Source organism: Ischnura elegans, chromosome 9, assembly GCF_921293095.1.
Source record: "Ischnura elegans chromosome 9, ioIscEleg1.1, whole genome shotgun sequence".
Classification (NCBI taxonomy): Eukaryota; Metazoa; Arthropoda; class Insecta; order Odonata; family Coenagrionidae; genus Ischnura; species Ischnura elegans.
This window is the reverse complement of record NC_060254.1, coordinates 61,638,608-61,656,461: the sequence shown is the minus strand read 5'-3', so window position 1 is coordinate 61,656,461 and position 17,854 is coordinate 61,638,608. Positions and strand designations below refer to the sequence as shown.

The window sequence follows — 17,854 nt, the reverse complement described above, 5'->3', positions numbered from 1 at the left end:
CTGATTTCGCGGCCTTTAAAATATTGCATTGATTCGGGGCATGCTATAAACCTAAGGTAGGCTTCTTGTCCTTAGAACTTTGAATTGTAGTGAACTCCCGGCTCTAATTTACGACAATTTTTTCGGCCGTTTTCAATAGTAGTGGACAACCCTATTTATTGCACTGCACCCTCTGCGACTTCGGCGTTATGGAAATAAAAACGACACTCTCGGTGTTATCATTCGGATATTATACGGTGTGCGTTTTTCTTTTTTTTGCCATCAATATTGCCACTGCACCGTTATTGAATTTCTTCCTCGTGCCATCCACTTTCACTATATCCGTCTCTCCTCATTTCCTTCTCCCAGCCAAGCTCAGATACGAGAAATCCATGCCGGTGCAAGGTGGACGTGCCCTTTGATGTATTTATTTCTCTCATTTTTTTAAGGCAAAATGATGTACAGAATCGCAAATCCGCTCCGCATTTAATGAACACCCTTGACACACGTCGCTGCAGTTTATTCATTTATGACTCCATATTTTCACGCCTCCTGCCTCTCGAGTTTGTTTTATTTGGAGCGGTCCTGGTTTTATTTTCGTCCTCGATATTAAAAATATTAGGTCGGGGAAAAAGAAATCCACTATTTTGTAGGTTGATGGCAGTAGTGATCGATATCTCGCAATGTATAAATCAGACGATTTAAAATTTAAGCTCGTTGTCAAGGTGACATTTCATAGTAAATAAATTCAGTTTTTCTTTATTGTTTGGTCCATTCAGTTGTTAGTGACAGGGTGTTAAAAATGGGGGTCAACAACGAGAAAATTCGGTACATTTTACATTTTTTCTTTGATAAAGGCGAAAATGCAAGCCAGGTGGCTGAAATTTTTTATAGTGGTTATGGTCCCCGTACTCCAACAGCTAATTATGAGCAGTTTTGGTTTTGTCGATTCCGTTCAGGAATTTTTGATGTTAAAGGTGCACCTTGCACGGGCAGGCCCGTCATCAAAAATGTCGATAAAATCACAGAAATAATCGAAGTTAACCGGCATGTTAGTATTCTTAACATCTCCCAGAAGCTAAAGATCGACTATAATACAGTTTTACACCATTTGCACAAAGCTGAATTGAAAAAGAAGCTCGATGTTTGGGTGCCACACTAATTAACACAAAAAAATGATGGATCGAATTTCCATCTGCGAAGCCTTAGGCAAACGGAATGAAAGCGACCCTTTAACGGAGGGTGACTGGGGATGAGAAATATGTTTCATACGACAATAATGTGCAAAAACGATCGTGATGAAAGTGCGGTTAAGCTGCTCAATCGGTGGACAAACCAGGAACAACGGCCAGGAAGGTTCTGCTGTGCATTTGGTGTCACTGGAAAGGAATCATTTGTCATGAGCTGTTTTCATAAGGCAAAACGTTAAATTCAGATCTCTTCTGTCCACAACTGGACCGTTTGAAGCTAGCGATTGACCACATACTGCCAGAACTGGACAACAGGAGAGGTGTTGTGTTCCATCAGGACAACGCAAGGTCTCACACATCTATAATGACTAGCCAGAAAATCCGGGAGCTTGGCTGGAAAGTTCTAATGCATCCACCGTAAAGTCAATACCAAGCACCAAGCGATTACCATCTTTTTCTCGCATTTCAAAATTTCCTGAGCGTAAAGAAATTGGTATCAAAAGAAGATAAAGAAAAACGGACGCTGTAGTTTTTCGCCAAAAAATACCAAGTCTTGTATGAGAGAGGCTTTATGAAGTTATCTATAAAATGGCAACAAATTATCAAACAAAACGGTGCATATTTGACCGAAATCGGACAATCCAAAGCATTATAAATTATGTCCTGAAGTTAATGCAAAAATAATGGATTTCTTTTTTCCCAACCTATCATCTTTTCCCGCTACCGATGATCACAATTGTCTGTCCCAGGTGACTCGCCATTTGGAAGGATATTGCCAGTGGACTCGCGCAAGGGAGCTGCATAGATGAGGTCCAATTCCATCCCATTAAAGACTGATTTATGGTGCCCTTCGGTCGCTTTTTAATCGGTTTTCAAAAATGTCCACAGCGCGGTGATGAGGGCAATGCGATCCACTTTTTTTTCAATATTTTGCAGTATAATGTTTGTAATTGCGAGTAATAGCATTATACAGGAATCGGATATATAACGTAATCATGTGTATTAATTTGGATCAATGCCCCTAATTACACATTATTTCCCCGTGAAACTCGGATCACTTTGTCCGACAGCGATACGAGTGGCGACTTTTGTAAACCCATTCAAATGCACCGTCTTTGACAAAACATTTCGAGGCCGACTTGAAGATCCTCTTTTGTAATATTCGCGGACATGCGTTTGGGTAGAAGTTAAGGATTTAACGAAATGAAATTATTGTAGTCACTCTTGTAATATGATGCAATACGATCGATATATTTGCAGTTAGGGAACTATACAGCTTGTAGAGTTTAAGAAACTTTTTAATAAACTATACCCATTCTACTCTTGTTGCCGTTGCTTGCGGAACCGATCATGTCAATAAATTATACATGTGGAACATGCAAAGTTAATAGACTATTTTAATTTTTCCGTGTGAATAATTTTCTGGAATTCTTCTCGGGCTTTACACCGGGTTAATTCAGTCGTATTGGACGAATTTTCGGATAACGACTTTTCTTCCATCCTCAAGGCGTTTTACGGCCTGAATAACCATTTTCACTCCCAGAAATTCCATGAAAAATTCCTGAATGCAATTTTTTTTCGTGGATGCTCATCAAATTTGTGGAAGCCGACCAGCCTCCCCAATCTGAGGACCATTCGTTTTCATATTATCCGACCTCTTAGTTTCTTATTATTTAGTTAATCTTTTGGAACGTTCATTCAAGTTATGCATGATCAATTTTCTGTACGCTAGCATATTTTAGCCACGATAAACAAAAGGACTGCAGCGGTGGATATTAGGAAACTGTTCGTGTATAGGGTAACTAGGGAAAGTAATTAGGAGAATACGTTGGAGTAACCATATTAAATTTTTAGTTACCGTGGAGACCACATATACGGATCCAAGTTATATAATTTGTCTCGAGATTCCAACTTTTTTGGCGTAGATGAGTGCTGAGAAGCGCCTCACTCAATTTTTGAATTTTACTTATTAATCATAGCGTAAGCCTGCGAAGCATTTTTCGTTGGTGCGTATGTGGTAAGATTTTTTTAAAGGTGTTCAGTGAATTATGCATTTCTTTTTTTAAATAAGCATAAAATTTTTAGAGCTCTTAAGAGAAAATTTTGGTCAAAGATTTTTTTGACTTGTGAAAGGCTGAACTGGCAAGGTGAAAGAACTGGCAAATTTCGTATGTGTATGAAGTGTTGAGACAGGACGCCATTCCTTCACTTTGTGTGATGCCTTGCTTAAGAGATTTACGGTGTCATCAACTTGGAGCTATGGAAATGCTTTACGAGTCAAATTTGTGCGAAAAATCCACAGAGAAAATTATCCCGGGATCCTGGTCAAGGCGAATGATTTTTTATTTGTGGATTTTTCGCACAAATTGTGCATTACGGGTGACTCCAGTAAAGCTATTACCGTGGATAGTCCCGGTATACTGAAAACTAAAAAAAAGACAAACGTGGTTTATTGTGGTTTTGTGAATACATTCTCTTTTCTTTACCACCAGAATGTTTTCATTCAGTAATCAGTGCCTTGATTCACCACTCAAACATGTCATTTTCATTACTACTACCTCGACAGAGCGTACCTCGTTCTTTTAGTAATGCTATTTTGTAATTCACTCGGTTAATTTATTTGGATTTTTTAAAATGAAATATAAAATTTTTCTTCTGTCAAACAGTTTTATTTATCCTGAAGGTAATGTTTTGCCCTGCGTATATTAACGTCCCTATTAATTGAGTTTAAAACTGAATAAAATGAATCCTATGGAATTAATTCCAAGTATCGTTCTGTAAATCTTTTTCCGTACCTTATCTAATGTATTCTTCCCTTAGAAATCTGGTAATTTTATGCATCTCATAAAACATTATGATTCGTATAAAAAATCCTTAATTTATTTCCATTGAAAAGCTTTATTGAAGAGGACACATTCAAAGATTATTATTCAATCTGTAACTTTTAATCAAGGATTTTTATTGGATAAAAATCACCTCGAGTTAAAACAGTGTATGCATGCTTGACTTTTAGAATCTCAATGATATATTGAAAAAGGGAAGTAAGTCGTCGTAGTGAAGTTCCGTAGATTTTAATGCCTCCTACACTGGTTAATACTCTGATGTAGTCTTATTATTTTCATTTTTCATTAAAACCCCCATTCATCATTCCGCCTAAGAATGGTTGATGGTATAATGTTCATTAATTGTCTCAGATGATTGTATTATTTATTTCATTGTGATTATATTGGAGTATTCATGAGTTCCTAAGTGTCCTTTATCTAAGAATCATATATTATGTAAAAAGGTACATCGAAGGTATATCTTTTTCATTCTAATGGTTGGAAGGAAAATACTTTGCTTTTCTACAAAACACACACTTTATTGCCGACTAGTTTCGGTTACACTGTACCATTTTCAAGACTAGTGATACACATAAGAATTTGCCGGGATATATACTCTGTGGTCGGGTGATTGGAGGGGAAGGGGAGAGGGGAGGTAAGTGACGGGAAGGGGGAAGGTGGGAAGGTGACCTAGACATTCCACTATTACACGCCAAAAAATCCTTGTGACACCAACCCACGCTCCCCTCTGTAGCTACCTCTGGTTTTTTCCCCTATCTCTTCCCACCTTCCCCCCTTCCCGTCACTTACCTCCCCTCTCCCCTTCCCCTCCAATCACCCGACCACAGAGTATATATCCCAGCAAATTCTTATGTGTATCACTAGTCTTGAAAATGGTACAGTGTAACCGAAACTAGTCGGCAATAAAGTGTGTGTTTTGTAGAAAAGCAAAGTATTTTCCTTCCAACCATATAATGGAATTCTACAAAGTAAAGGCCTCAACAATTCAGTGCATTTGTCATTCTAAATTTATTATTTTCATAATTTTCTCGTCGTTAAGCTTATTCCATCTTTTCGATTCGTGCCCTGTTCTTTGGCGAACGCGTAGGATTCACTTCACCCTTGAACAGCTTTCTCCGAGTTGCTTTTAAACTTACCGCAACGCTTATCTGATAAACCCGCCCTCTTCCTCTTGGTAGCCGGCATGCAGGTGGGTTTTATCCTTTTTCATTCGGAATTCTGACGCCATAATTAGTTGAGGAGTTTTTCCCGGTGGTTGCAAGGGGTCGAAAGAGAGAAGTAACGAGAGGGGTTTTACGTGTTTATTTTTTTTTTCGAGGGTTTCCCGGGTTTCACGATGAAAGAGCTTTTCTTCCCCCTCTTCTGGGTGGCTTGAAGGGGCCTTGGTTTAAAGGTGGCGGCACCCACCATTTCAAGTCTCTTGCAGGGTCACTCGTCTTCGCTACCCTTCCCGGATCCTTAATACGTCTCCCCCTTTTCAACCCTCTCACAGCCCTCCTCTGTCTAAATCCGCCGCGTCGCCGCCCTCGTCTGTTTTTTTATTAATATCCTCCCCCGAATCCGAGCGTGCGTTTCACGTCTTCTCGCCGTCTTCATCGTCCTCTTTTAACCCTTTCCTCTTTCCCCTCTGGAAAGTGAGCACCCTTCCAGGGGGGGGGGGGTTTCACCCCCCGTCATGAGGGTCTTGCACTGTTGCGCGCGCCCATTTCTTTCCTGTCTTCCTCACCGAGACCACCCTTTACGAACGAAAGGGATCATTTTAAAACTGTATTTTAATCCTTTAAGGTTTATAAGGATTGCATCCATTATATTGTAAGACAAAATGCGTTTTTAGGCTGATATTTTTGCGTAGAATCCAATAATATTTATTTAAAGCGATATCTCTTATAGTTTTCTGAGATATAGTCTGAGACGTGAAACTAATACGAATCCTCCCTCCCTTGTGGTCCATCGGGACACCTGTGTCTCATAACATAAATACACTACTTCTGTGAAAATTAAAGCACAAATGCGCAGTTTTTCGTACTAACTCCACAGGTTAGGTACACATACACGATAAACCGAAAGTCCTATTATAACCGATCTCTTCATTGATTTGTTATAAAATATCAAATTTCTGCTCCGTAAACAGAATTTCAAAGGAAATTTCTTAACAATGTGGAAACATTAATATCTAAAGGGTATCACAAAAAGAATTTAAAACGATAAGCCAATAGCCTATTCTTCAATAGAACCAATTCTTACACCCTCTCATTTTATTTTGAGAGAATTTCAAATTTTGAGATATATATGTCCCTCGGACGTTAAAGGGTTAAGCACTGCATGAGTTTAACACTGGAAGTACCGCAGGGGTCATTTGACCCATTTTGAGGAATGAGGAATCTGAGAAAGCACAACAACCAAGAGGAAGAGGGCTATAAGTGACCAAAAAATGATAATTTAAGAGTACCTGTGCCTGATCACACATCCTTTATGAGGTTATTTAGTTATTATTTAAACATAGGAAAACATATTTTTACTTATCTTGCATAACTATATATTTATTATGTGTCTAGTCTTTGACCAGCGTATTGCTCGTGTGAGAAACATTTTTTTACTTTTTTCTGCTTGAAATGCTTCTTATAAAATGTTTTCCATTTTAGCATGATTTTGCGATAACGGCAAAAAGTCACATTGAAGTGCGAAAATAGAATTTTGAAAGCGTTGTCATCCTAAAGGTGATGCGTAACGTAATTCGGTTCGAGGAGAGAATATTTCAAATCCTGATACCAATTGAATTATTTTTATTGTTTTATTGGTGTAAAATAAACGTGCAATGGACATCCTGCTGTTGACAGATGGAAATTAAAATCAAGCTCTGATATTTTGTATTTATGAATCACGTTTATTAGCCATCGCAAAATTAAAATCAATCTCCTTTACTCGACATTAATTAGGGCTGCAGTTTTTATACCGGCTAATCTAGGCAGTATTCGAGTTATAATTAACTATTCAGGAAAAAAATTTCACCTTGTATTGTTTCTTTTATGCTTAAAATTTCTATTTGTCCTTTATTTTGCCAGCGGGACATGTTCCAATTAGGTTTTGGCGTTATAAGATGTCACATTAGTTTCATTTCGCGGTGTCACGAGAAAATTAATTTTGCTATATGAATAGTTTAAGTTTTAATGTTGATATTTTGTTACATTTGAGAAAAAAAATGTTATAACCATAGTCAATTAAAAAAGTATTCTAAAAACATTCATTAGTTGATATTTTTCTCGGTAAGGATAAAATATTTACGGTGTATGTATTGAACTGAAAAGATCTTCTCGACTCTAAATATTTATTCTACTAAAGATGCAAAATAGCCTTTTTAAGTTGAGTTGTTAAGTTTTTTTTAAATTCCTTCGTTAAACAAGTGATTCTATGAAACCAACGATTTTAGATGGAGACTAGGAATAGATAAGGAGATCAACGAATTTTGTCATTTATTGAATACAGTCATCTGGGTATTGTAATTGTTGATAAAAAAAATAACAAACCAAGGTATGCGTTTGAAGCCCTCGTGCATGATCAAAAGCTCTTTCTTCGAATCCTATTCGAAGTGGATTGATTTTCGCCATTGAAAATATTTAAGATCCATTTCCACTTCAGAATGGAACAGGGCAGGACTTAAGGTGTTCGGAGTGTGCCGCGTTCATATCTATCTTATATGAGGTTACTGAATCATAATCGTCATCATCAAACAATGCTAAGATTGGTTTGACGCAGCTCTCCATTCTTCTCTCGTTTCCGCAAGGCTTTTCATATTTACGTATTTCTTCTCTTTTACATCTTTTATAACCGGTCCCAGGTAACTCATTCGAGGCCGTACCTTGCCCTTCTTCCCTTCTACCTGTCCTCCTATGATTGTTTTCAGGAGGCCATCATATCTCAAAACGTGGCCAACTAAGTTGTCCCGTCTTCTGCTTAAGGTTTTTAGGAGGCTTCTATTTTCTCCCACTCTTCTTAGCACTTCCTCGTCACTTACACGGTCGATCCATTTCTATCTTCACTATTCTTCGGTAGCACCACTTTTCGAATGCACCACTTTTTCCACTCTTGACTTCTCTGCTGCTGTCAACGTCCAAGCCTCGCTTCCATAGAGGGACATAATCCATATGTAGCATTAGGCTTTGCTAAAAATAGTTTCATTGATAGGCTTTTAATTATGCTCTAACTTCAATGTCCCTTTGTCTAGGGTTTTGCCTCCGCACTGAACCGGTGCACCAAATAGAATTGAAATATCGCTTGAACGAGATTGATTCGGCATCGGTAAAGATAACGGGGCGAGATAATATGCCATTCGTGTATCTAGCGGAAAAGCGCCGTAGCCGAGTCGCTATCTTAATTATCTGGATTATATCCATTAAAATTTACGTTTTAGTCCCTACATTCGTGCGTCGTTGTTTTGCTCGTTGAGTTTAATGTGAAAACGCATGGTGTGCCTGCCATTCCCAATTTAGCATTCAAATTGGTTTTATCTTCCTCACTCCTTTAACGTGTAAGGCTTTCTCGCAAGCTACTGGTATTTCGTTATGTTTTATCTCTCCGATTTGATGTAAATTCGTGCTTAAGTTATATTTTACAAACAGTTGCTTATGCCGCATTGATACCAGCAGGCAAGGTGTCTCTGCTGCTTATGGATTATTTGAAATACCTCGAGTCAATTTTTGTTGATATTGGGTATACATAGGAAATAAACCGTGGCTAGTAGACGGAAAAAGTGTTGCAGACGTAAACGTTGACTTAAATACAAGCGTTACTATTTAGAGTCATTAACGATCGCGCTAAACATTTTAAATTATTCTGGCGAGCCCTTTGAGTGGGACATATATGGTTTAAATGATTATTATTTCTCAATTGCCTTACAGTTTTGGGTCAGTCAAACCCTCAAGTTACGATTTTACGAAATATTCTGCAATCTACATAATGGCATTTGCATCTGCTCGTGGAGCAATGAGAAATGAAGTGTATTGTTATTGCCTTTTATAGTTATTTAAATCCTCTTACTTTTCTCTTTATAATTATTTTCGTTTTATATGTGGGTGATCCCTACTGAAGCAAGCGTGAGAGGATTTCACGTGAAAGCATGTATTTTTCTTTGTGAAGTAATAAATAGGGAACGTATTTTACATTAGTCATTAATGTCAAAAGTATTTGGTGCCATGGGTATGTTAATCTGCAAAAATGAATTTTCGTTCGACCATACCTCTGAATTTTCTTTGGAAGAGAATGTTATCCTGAAGAATTTTAATTCATTTTGTGATTGGTGCCAAATCTTGATCCCTCAGTCCAAGGGGACTGCATAGATGAGGCCCAATTAAATCCCATAGAAGGATAATTTCTGTTGCCACTTCGTTCGCATTTTAATCGGTTTTCAAAAATTCCCGGTGATGAGTGCAATGCGATCCACTTTTTTCCAATATTTTGCAAAATAAGGTTTGTCTTTGCAAGGGATCGCATTCAAAACTGAATTCGATTGATCGTATCATCGTGTGCGTAAAGTTCGGTCAATACTCATAATCATCACTTACCCGTGAAACTCGGAGCACTTTGTCAGTCAGCGACACAGGTGGCGACTTTTGTAAACCCATATAAATGCGTGGTGGGTGACGACACATTTAGAGGCCGACTAGAGTAGTATTCGTAAATATTCGTGATATTCTTGTGTAATATTCGTATCTCAGTCGTTCAAATAGAGATCCCGGCATCTTCCGTGAAATCCTCAACGGTTGGAGATTACAGACCGTTGCACAACTTTGCTTAGCGCGTTCAGAATCATTCTACGTGTCTCTGAGTGAGCTGTCGGAAGGAGTGTGAAGGGCAAGAGGTTCAACATCATACGGGGAAACAAGAAATGAGGGATGGTGAGTCATTTGCTCAACTAATTAGGACCCCTTAAGCGCCGTTCCGGAAGGAGTCGACTCAAATGCCCGTCCTCCTTCCTCATTATATGCGGCGCGAATATTTCTGTTTCCCCGAGTGGAATCGCTGCTCGTTAATCCGAGCACATCTCACTGCTTTCCTTCCTCCCTGCTTCCACGCTCGCGACTGTATCCGCCGTCTACCATCATCTCTACCGTTCTAAGTCTTTACCCAACTAAATATCCAACTCCGCTTTACGCGTGAGCGAAGTCTTGGATCGTGCCATCTTTTCAGGACCAAAGCTTGTTCTCATTAAGTCACTCTTGTTTTCAAAATATTCCCAAGATTCATTCGTATTCAAAGGACTCATCACTCTCGACCGTCCGGTCGTTTTTCTTGATGTGTCACTTGTTAAATACGTACGCTATCGTCTTGAATTTGTCAAGGTAAATAGAGGAGACCCATGTATACATTTTCCTGTTTGTTGAGGATGAAAATTTCCCTTTGTATTTTCACGGAGGTAAGCCTTTTTACGTTTGGAATGCAGGTATATGTTGCCAAGTGCCTTTTTTACGAGTGTATTGAAAATTTCCAAAATTATAGCAACTAGGTCGTTTAAGTATTCAATGCGCTTATAGCGCATCTTGACCGTTGTGCTGCTGGCTGTATCGAGGGATGGTGTTTTATTAGATGGAGATTTTTCCAACTCTTATTCCGGTGATTCTTTTATTATTATTAATTTATTGCCGCACGACCAAAAACAGCGCTATTTAGCCTTTATATCGGGTTTTTCATAACATTTAACAATAGAACGACTTTATGACTTTAATATGGGCAATCAATCCTGGTGGAACTCGAACCCGCGACGTTCAGTGTAGAAGGGAGGACTTGACCCCACCGCCACCGAAGGCTAGAAGGAACGATATCGCCAGCCTATCGCTTTCTGATTGCTTGCATATCGTACTTATAACCTAGTGGTGTTAATTTAAAATTTGTGTTTCAAGGCAATTTGTTTCCAGAACAATAAAAGTATTCTTTCTCTCTTATTTTCTCCCATTACAACCTCCATGTCTTTTCAGTCTCCGTCTTCATCCCTTTATTTCCTAAACCCTCTCTCCTCGTCCGCACCCCCTTCTCACAAAATCTCCCCTTTCGTTTGTTTCTCGTCCTATTCCACCCCCTCTCTTCTCACCCTCATGCATTCCCCTTTCTTAAACCCAGACTTATTCTCGTAATTAACTCACCTTTTCTTCGCCTGCGCCCTCAATGCTAGGCATGTTTGATAGTGACTTTCCGTGTCATTGATATGATTCGATCACTATAAACCTGAGCTTATCAAGCCTTCAAGGGTATCTTAAGATAAAGAGAAAACTGTTTCGCTTGAACCGATTCTAATTATTTTTTTTTGTTTTTCCTATAAATAGGATTGTGGTACTTAATTTCTATCTTTACGGTTAATGTTCCTTTATTTTTTATGTTAAGGCATGGTTCAAGTACTGTAATTGGCTTGACGAGGTTGAGGATACGTCATACTGGGGCAGCCTTTATGGTACTTCATTATGATGGCCTACTAATTTATCGATGGGTAATTGTGAAAATTTTACTGGCGATTCACCATTCGTCTTGGCTTGTGATGGAACAGGAATTTGTGATAATCACACTAATGATGATTGCTCTGATTAATTACTGATGCACGCAAGGCTCTACGCATTCGTATTCCTTAACTTATGTCGCTCTGCTTATCACCAACCTACTCATGGATTTCACATTAATCGTAGAAAATTTCAATTTATAGATATATATCATTATTTATCTATTATTTATTTATCATATATTTTTCTTATTTATTTAGTTTAATTCATTATTTAATTAATTGATAGATTTAATGATTTCAAAAAAGGGAAAGTTGGGACCCGGAAAATTTTCCGAATTCTAACCCTAGCTCATGATGCGAGGAAAGCTGTAACTGTTATTTCGGCTCTAGTTAGAGAGATAGTTCCGTTACACACCCCTAGAATCAGCGTATATTCGACTCGGCGACTCCTCCTAATTTAAAATCTCGTACTCTCACCGACTTGGGCGTTCCCAAGTTCGCATCCCCACCTACCCATCCGCACCTTTCCGCGTAATTATCGCTGGCTCCCTCGTCCTCTTCGGGACCAATTCCATTACGTCCCCTCACCGTCTTTGCCTCTTTTCCTCATACCTCTTGGTACCTCTGTTCCTCCGCCAATTTGACTTCCCCAGGCCCCGTAACCGTTGTCCGTCTCGCTTCTTCCCGCGCTTCTCTTCTTGTCTCTCGACTTTACCCTCCCCTTCCAAATGATGTAGGTGGTGGGTCCCTCCATGTCTGATCACTTTTCCGAAGCCATTTATCTCTCTCTCTCTCTGTCCCTTCCCTGCAGATCTCCCCTCGCTTCTTTCTCCTTCGCGGCCGCCGTAATTCACTTCCCAAGCTGCTATCAATATCCCAATAACATCCAGACAACATTGTCGGTGTTAACATATGACATCCGTGCAATATCCATATTAATCCAATCAATGTTGTATGGTTATCTGTCAACGTATCTTTCTCATATATTTTTTTATTTGATCTAGAATGTGTTGGCAAACCGCACGGATAGCTGATGTAAATATCGGATGTCGTTACAGCGGAGCGGTTCTAGCTAAATTGGCGTATAACATATCTTGCCAATGCAATGGTTGACATATCTAGACATAAATTAGTATAACCTATCGTTATACATAAAAATAAAGTAAATATACAATGGATGTTTCCGTTTATCGGATTACCTCTTTTCTCGAGATATCCTCCGCTTCTATTCATATCTCACGTGACAGTTTCGCCAGCGTCTTCATTTAAGATGTTTTCTCACCAACGTGGCTGGCTTCTTCATGAAAGAATATACTACTTACCGGAAGTGCTTACGGAAACTCTAGCAAAAATATCCTGTGTAGCATGAATCGACGCGGTGGATCGCGATATCCCGAAAACGAGCTACGACGTGTGACAGAAATGCGTGTATTAATGGAGTATTTTGCCTGTGTGTGATGAATAATAAAGTAATATTTTTTCCCTTTTTGATAGTTAACATTTAACGAAATATATTCTTAGTGCAACTATCTTTGTGGTAAATAAAGTATGGATGCATAGGAAATGGAAGAGCATACTTATTATTATCGGTTCAATGCTAACACCGAATCGGTGGCTTCAGTGATAAGCGTTATGGATGCAGTATTGACAGTTGCATTGTTCGCTGCAGAAAAAACTGCTTTCTTCGAACATTATCTTCAACCGGAGGATGTATTACGAAGGCATCAGGTGACTCCGGGGATATTTTTACTCCAAATGAAGCTTAATTCAATGTAATCAGTACCAATTTTTGTTGAAATGATTAATGGACTCGTGTATCCCTCCGCAATAGAGGTAATTTTAATGTTATTTCTTGGGGGACATTTTGCGATAGGGAGGATCGCATCATCTTATCCCCAGTGATATATACGCATGCAAATAACAAATTTCACTTTCTCGTCAACTCGCGAAGTGTGGGAATCAATCATTTTTAAAGGTGATCTCTGCATTCTCTTCGGGTTTTCACCGCGTCCGTTGTGTTTTGGCGACAAAAGTTTCGCTGAAAGTGCAGTCAGCGTCTTCAGGTAGAAGGAAGAATAATACCATCTATTAGCAAAAATAATTTATTTTTTGTTAGTCCAGGGTCCTTCGACCTGAAGACGCTGACTACAATGTCAGCGAAACTGTTGTCGCCAAAATACAACGGACGCGGTGAAAACCCGAAGAGAATGCAGAGATCATCTAATCAACGCCGCTAAAATCTTCGAACCTACATTTTTACAGGTCTAGATATTTTTAAGTGTAAGCGATGTACCATGTTCTTGATTATATAGTGTGTTGTCGCACGATGTCGCATCGAGGCGTAACACTTCACAGACCCTTTTGCGCCGCGCTTCCCCACGTATTATGAATATTTAGGACGATTCGTGCCACGATATATCCCGCCCCACGGAGTATCACAAATAATTCACCCCAAAGTGGCCCTTCTCCCTTCCCCCAATCACACTTGTCATCCATCTCGACTCCCCTGGCGTGCTGATGCCGAGTCTTTTATCTCCTCCCCCTTCTTTTTTCCTGCCCCCACCCCATCGAACGTCCCCAATTTCACCCAGCTCGGTGTAACTCAAAAGGGCAGCCAGAGCAGTCAAATGCCGGAGCCCATTCATGTCCTCCCCCGTCGATCGGTCATGTATCTCTGGATGGATCACTTGGGAGGTCAAAACTGTCGTTCCCAATTCATCCCGGGGTTTTCAGTTGAGTATCCTGACCCGTCCTCTCTCACACCGTTTAGCTTATACGTTTACCTCATCCCCGATGGGACCTCTAATTTTTGGATAGCTGGGGAATTCTTTTGAGGATGTTGTAACGACGAAAGACGTGGTGGGTATATATTACTCAAAATGAAGCATTATTCCATGTAACCAGTGGCAATATTTGTTGTAATGATTGGTGAACTCTTGTTTCTCTCCGGAAAAGGGGCAAGTTTAGTGTTATTTCTTGGGGGACATTTTTCGATGGGGATGATCGCATCATCTTATCCCGATTATAAAATTAATGCTTGCTGGTCAATGGATATCATCCTTGTATTTTAGCGAAGCGATCTCACATGCGCACCAAGGTTTTCGTTTTTTGATATCTTAAATGTTCCTCTAAAACCTATTGATAAACACTTTATTATCAAATATATTTGAAAATTTCAGTAACTTAAGGTATGGTGTTATATCCTTATTTTTAATAAAAATGGTGTTTTGTATAAGGGCGATTCCATGAAAATGTCAACTTTTTCTGTCGAATTAAAATTTAGGCTGGAAATATTTAATCTTGATTAATCAACAGCCAAATAATTGAATTTTATGAAATCAGTATTTGAAACATTATTCCGAGCCTTATGAAAAGATTTCAAATTATACTTCGATTCACAGACCTTTGAAGATGTTTGAAATCATTACGCTTAGGAGGTTGACCTGGAAGTAAATCCGTTACATGTTAATTTTGGGCATATTTAGAAGGTATTTCGATAATTAATTTTGTTTCCGTATACAAGCACCACCTTCATAAATGTTTTTTTTTATCATGTACAGTTAGAAGTTTTGCAATTGTTATGTATTTTAAAATTTTATCGAAATATCTTATTGTATAGTTTTCTCTGAAGGTATTTCCGTCACTAATGGAATTGCCCATAAACTATTATATTTTTTTATATTATTGTATGATTTATAACGTTAGATACAAGTGTAGATATGTTGGAAATGACCCATCATGTACTCACGAATTATTTGCAATTTTTCACTTGTAGAAAAATTTAACGACGACTAGTTTTGGTGTAATTCATCGCTCTCAGTTCTTGTGAGCTCAGTTCCGTGCGTTCGTGTATTCATGCAGTGGTTCAGGGGTGGAGTTAGACTGGGAAAAACTTCAGCTGGTATTATTCTCTCTCCCCAGACTTGAAAATGATCCAGTGCATCGAAACTAGTCGTCATTAAATTGTTTCATAGGAGTGGAAATTTTCAAATTATTATGTAGTATAAGATGACGATACTGATATGACGATCGATTCTTGTAGAATACCACCCTGCAGTCGAAGGTCAAGCAGCAATGTGGAGGAAAAACGGATGTGCTGAATGTTTGTACTTGATCAACAATGTCGCAAGATGGTAAAGCATAAGCGTATGCGTTAAAATCAAGTAGAAGGCATTTTGGAAAAGCACAATTTAATTAATCCAAGAGAAATACTAGTACCTACTACGTGTTTAGGTCTAAAGTTATAAATTATTGTTTTAAAAGGATTTCAATTTGTATTATTGCTATTTGTTGCTGTTTGAAATCTGAAATTAGTTTGATGAGGAGGAGAAGTACATGATTTTTATGGAATGAATTAATTATAATTTGCATTTAATTTATTCCTGCAGAGGAAATTATTCATTAAGTCAGTGAAGCACATCGACTCTTATTATAAATTAACTCTTGTAAAAAACATTGCTAAGGAAAGGGACGGTTCAATGTGATTTTTAAGGCACCTTTTCCGTATCTGAAAAAAAAATTGACGCATCTCTTCGGAAATATAACGGTATAATATTCATCACCTCTTTAAGATCAGGGATTTAGTAGGGCGTCAGAATGATATAACGTACTCCATGCCAGTGAGGGGAATCGTAATTAAGGTCTCGCATGTGATAGCTTGAGGATTTTCTACTTTTCCTTTCGATCAGATGGAAGCGATAGGAAGTTGAAAATGGTTCGATCGAATGGAGTTTCTTTTTGTTGGAGAATGACGATTTGTGCTTCGCGTATCAGTGGATCGTCCGCACACGTTCACGTCTTTCCTTCTGCTCTCATCCATCTGCACCGTCATTTCGCTCTACTATCACTCGTGTTCGCTCCAATTCCAGTGGAAGAATATCCTCTTTCAAAAGAATCTGATTATCTATATCATGCCAGACACCTCATCGCTGGATGGAACCATTTTTGTGAAGAAAAAACATTGGTCATTATGAACCTTACGCGCTTAAGTGTATGGGGTAACTCAATTAAAATCATATCCTTTAATTTTTCAGGTTCTGGAACGCTCTTGTTTTCATTTCAGAATAAATATGAACGATAGGCACGATCGGCCTCTGCGCTTGCGATCAAGATTGAAATGGCAAAATCCGAGATCACTTGAGGGTTCTCTTTGAGTGGCTGATCCCAGTCAGAGTGTTTGTTTAGAAGTTATACAAAATTGGATGAAGCAGCTGATGGGCTGAAATGAAATTTAGATGTGTATGCCCTGAATCCAGTTAAATTGGGAATTTTAACCTCTGAAACAGATTTTTCGAATGCCTAGCCTACCGTAAAACAGGTTTTTGGGGACTAATACCAGTTTTAATTGTTTTGAAGTTTTTTATTTATATGTGTATGTCCTGAATCCAGTTAAATTGGGAATTTTAACCTCTGAAACCGGTTTTTCGAATGCCTAGCCTACCGTAAAACCGATTTCGGGGACTTTAATTCCAATTTTAATTGTTAAGTAGCTGTCTATGTCGATTGATGAAATTCGTCTGTAAGTACTAAATTTGCTAAATGTTTCCATATCCCATAATGATACCATATTCGAAAGTTCAGTGCTGGCCTTTAAATGGGGTTTTGGTTACTGCCCCGCTGCCTTGAGTACTCAAGTATGTAATATATATATGCTACACTCTTCTGTGCCGCTCTTGTTCAGCAGTGTTTTCCCTAAAGACGTTCAAGGCGTCTTGGGATTTGATGGGTCATTCAAATGTTTCACATTCTGTGTTAGTTATGGAATCCGTTATTAAAGCCCAGAATCTGATAAGTTGAGCAGTTTCTACTCATTGTCGATCCGTCGGGAGCGATAGGAAGTTGAGAAGGGTAGGATCGGGTGGGATTCTTTCTGTTAGACCACGATTTGCGCGCCCCTTATCTCTCCTCTCTCGGCTAATTGGGATTGTGATCCGTAATTACAATCGGTCCGGAGAAGTTCGGCGGATGTGCCGGGGCCTCTGCCCGAGAAGAAATGAGTTTTCGAATCAATCCGCGGCGCGCTCCGGCGGCTATCGGATTCCCCGGGAACCAGTTCGGGACTGGCGAGGGATATTAAAACCAGGGGAGGGGCACCACCCCGTGAATTCCCTTTTCATCGCAATATAGAAATGAGTGGAGAGCCGTCATTGTTTTTCCTCGGCCTCCCTTTCGCTCCTCCGCCATTGTTTTATCCCATTTCTCTTTTCGGTCCGATGCTTCATGAAAGGGTTCTCTTAAAATTCCGCCGCGCAGTCGTTTTCAATTGTTTTGGCATCCCTGATGATGTTGATTTGGGACAGCATTTTGTTTGCTTTCGGGTTGCGGTGGATCTAGTGCGGGGTCTGCCTTTGTGCACCCGC

General features: G+C 39.1%; 1 protein-coding gene across 1 annotated transcript in view; it reads left to right on the top strand.

Annotated features, from left to right (window-relative positions):
* The window catches only part of LOC124164862 (homer protein homolog 2), a 307,527-nt gene that overhangs the window by 226,419 nt on the left and 63,254 nt on the right, over positions 1–17,854 (top strand). The window lies entirely within an intron of this gene.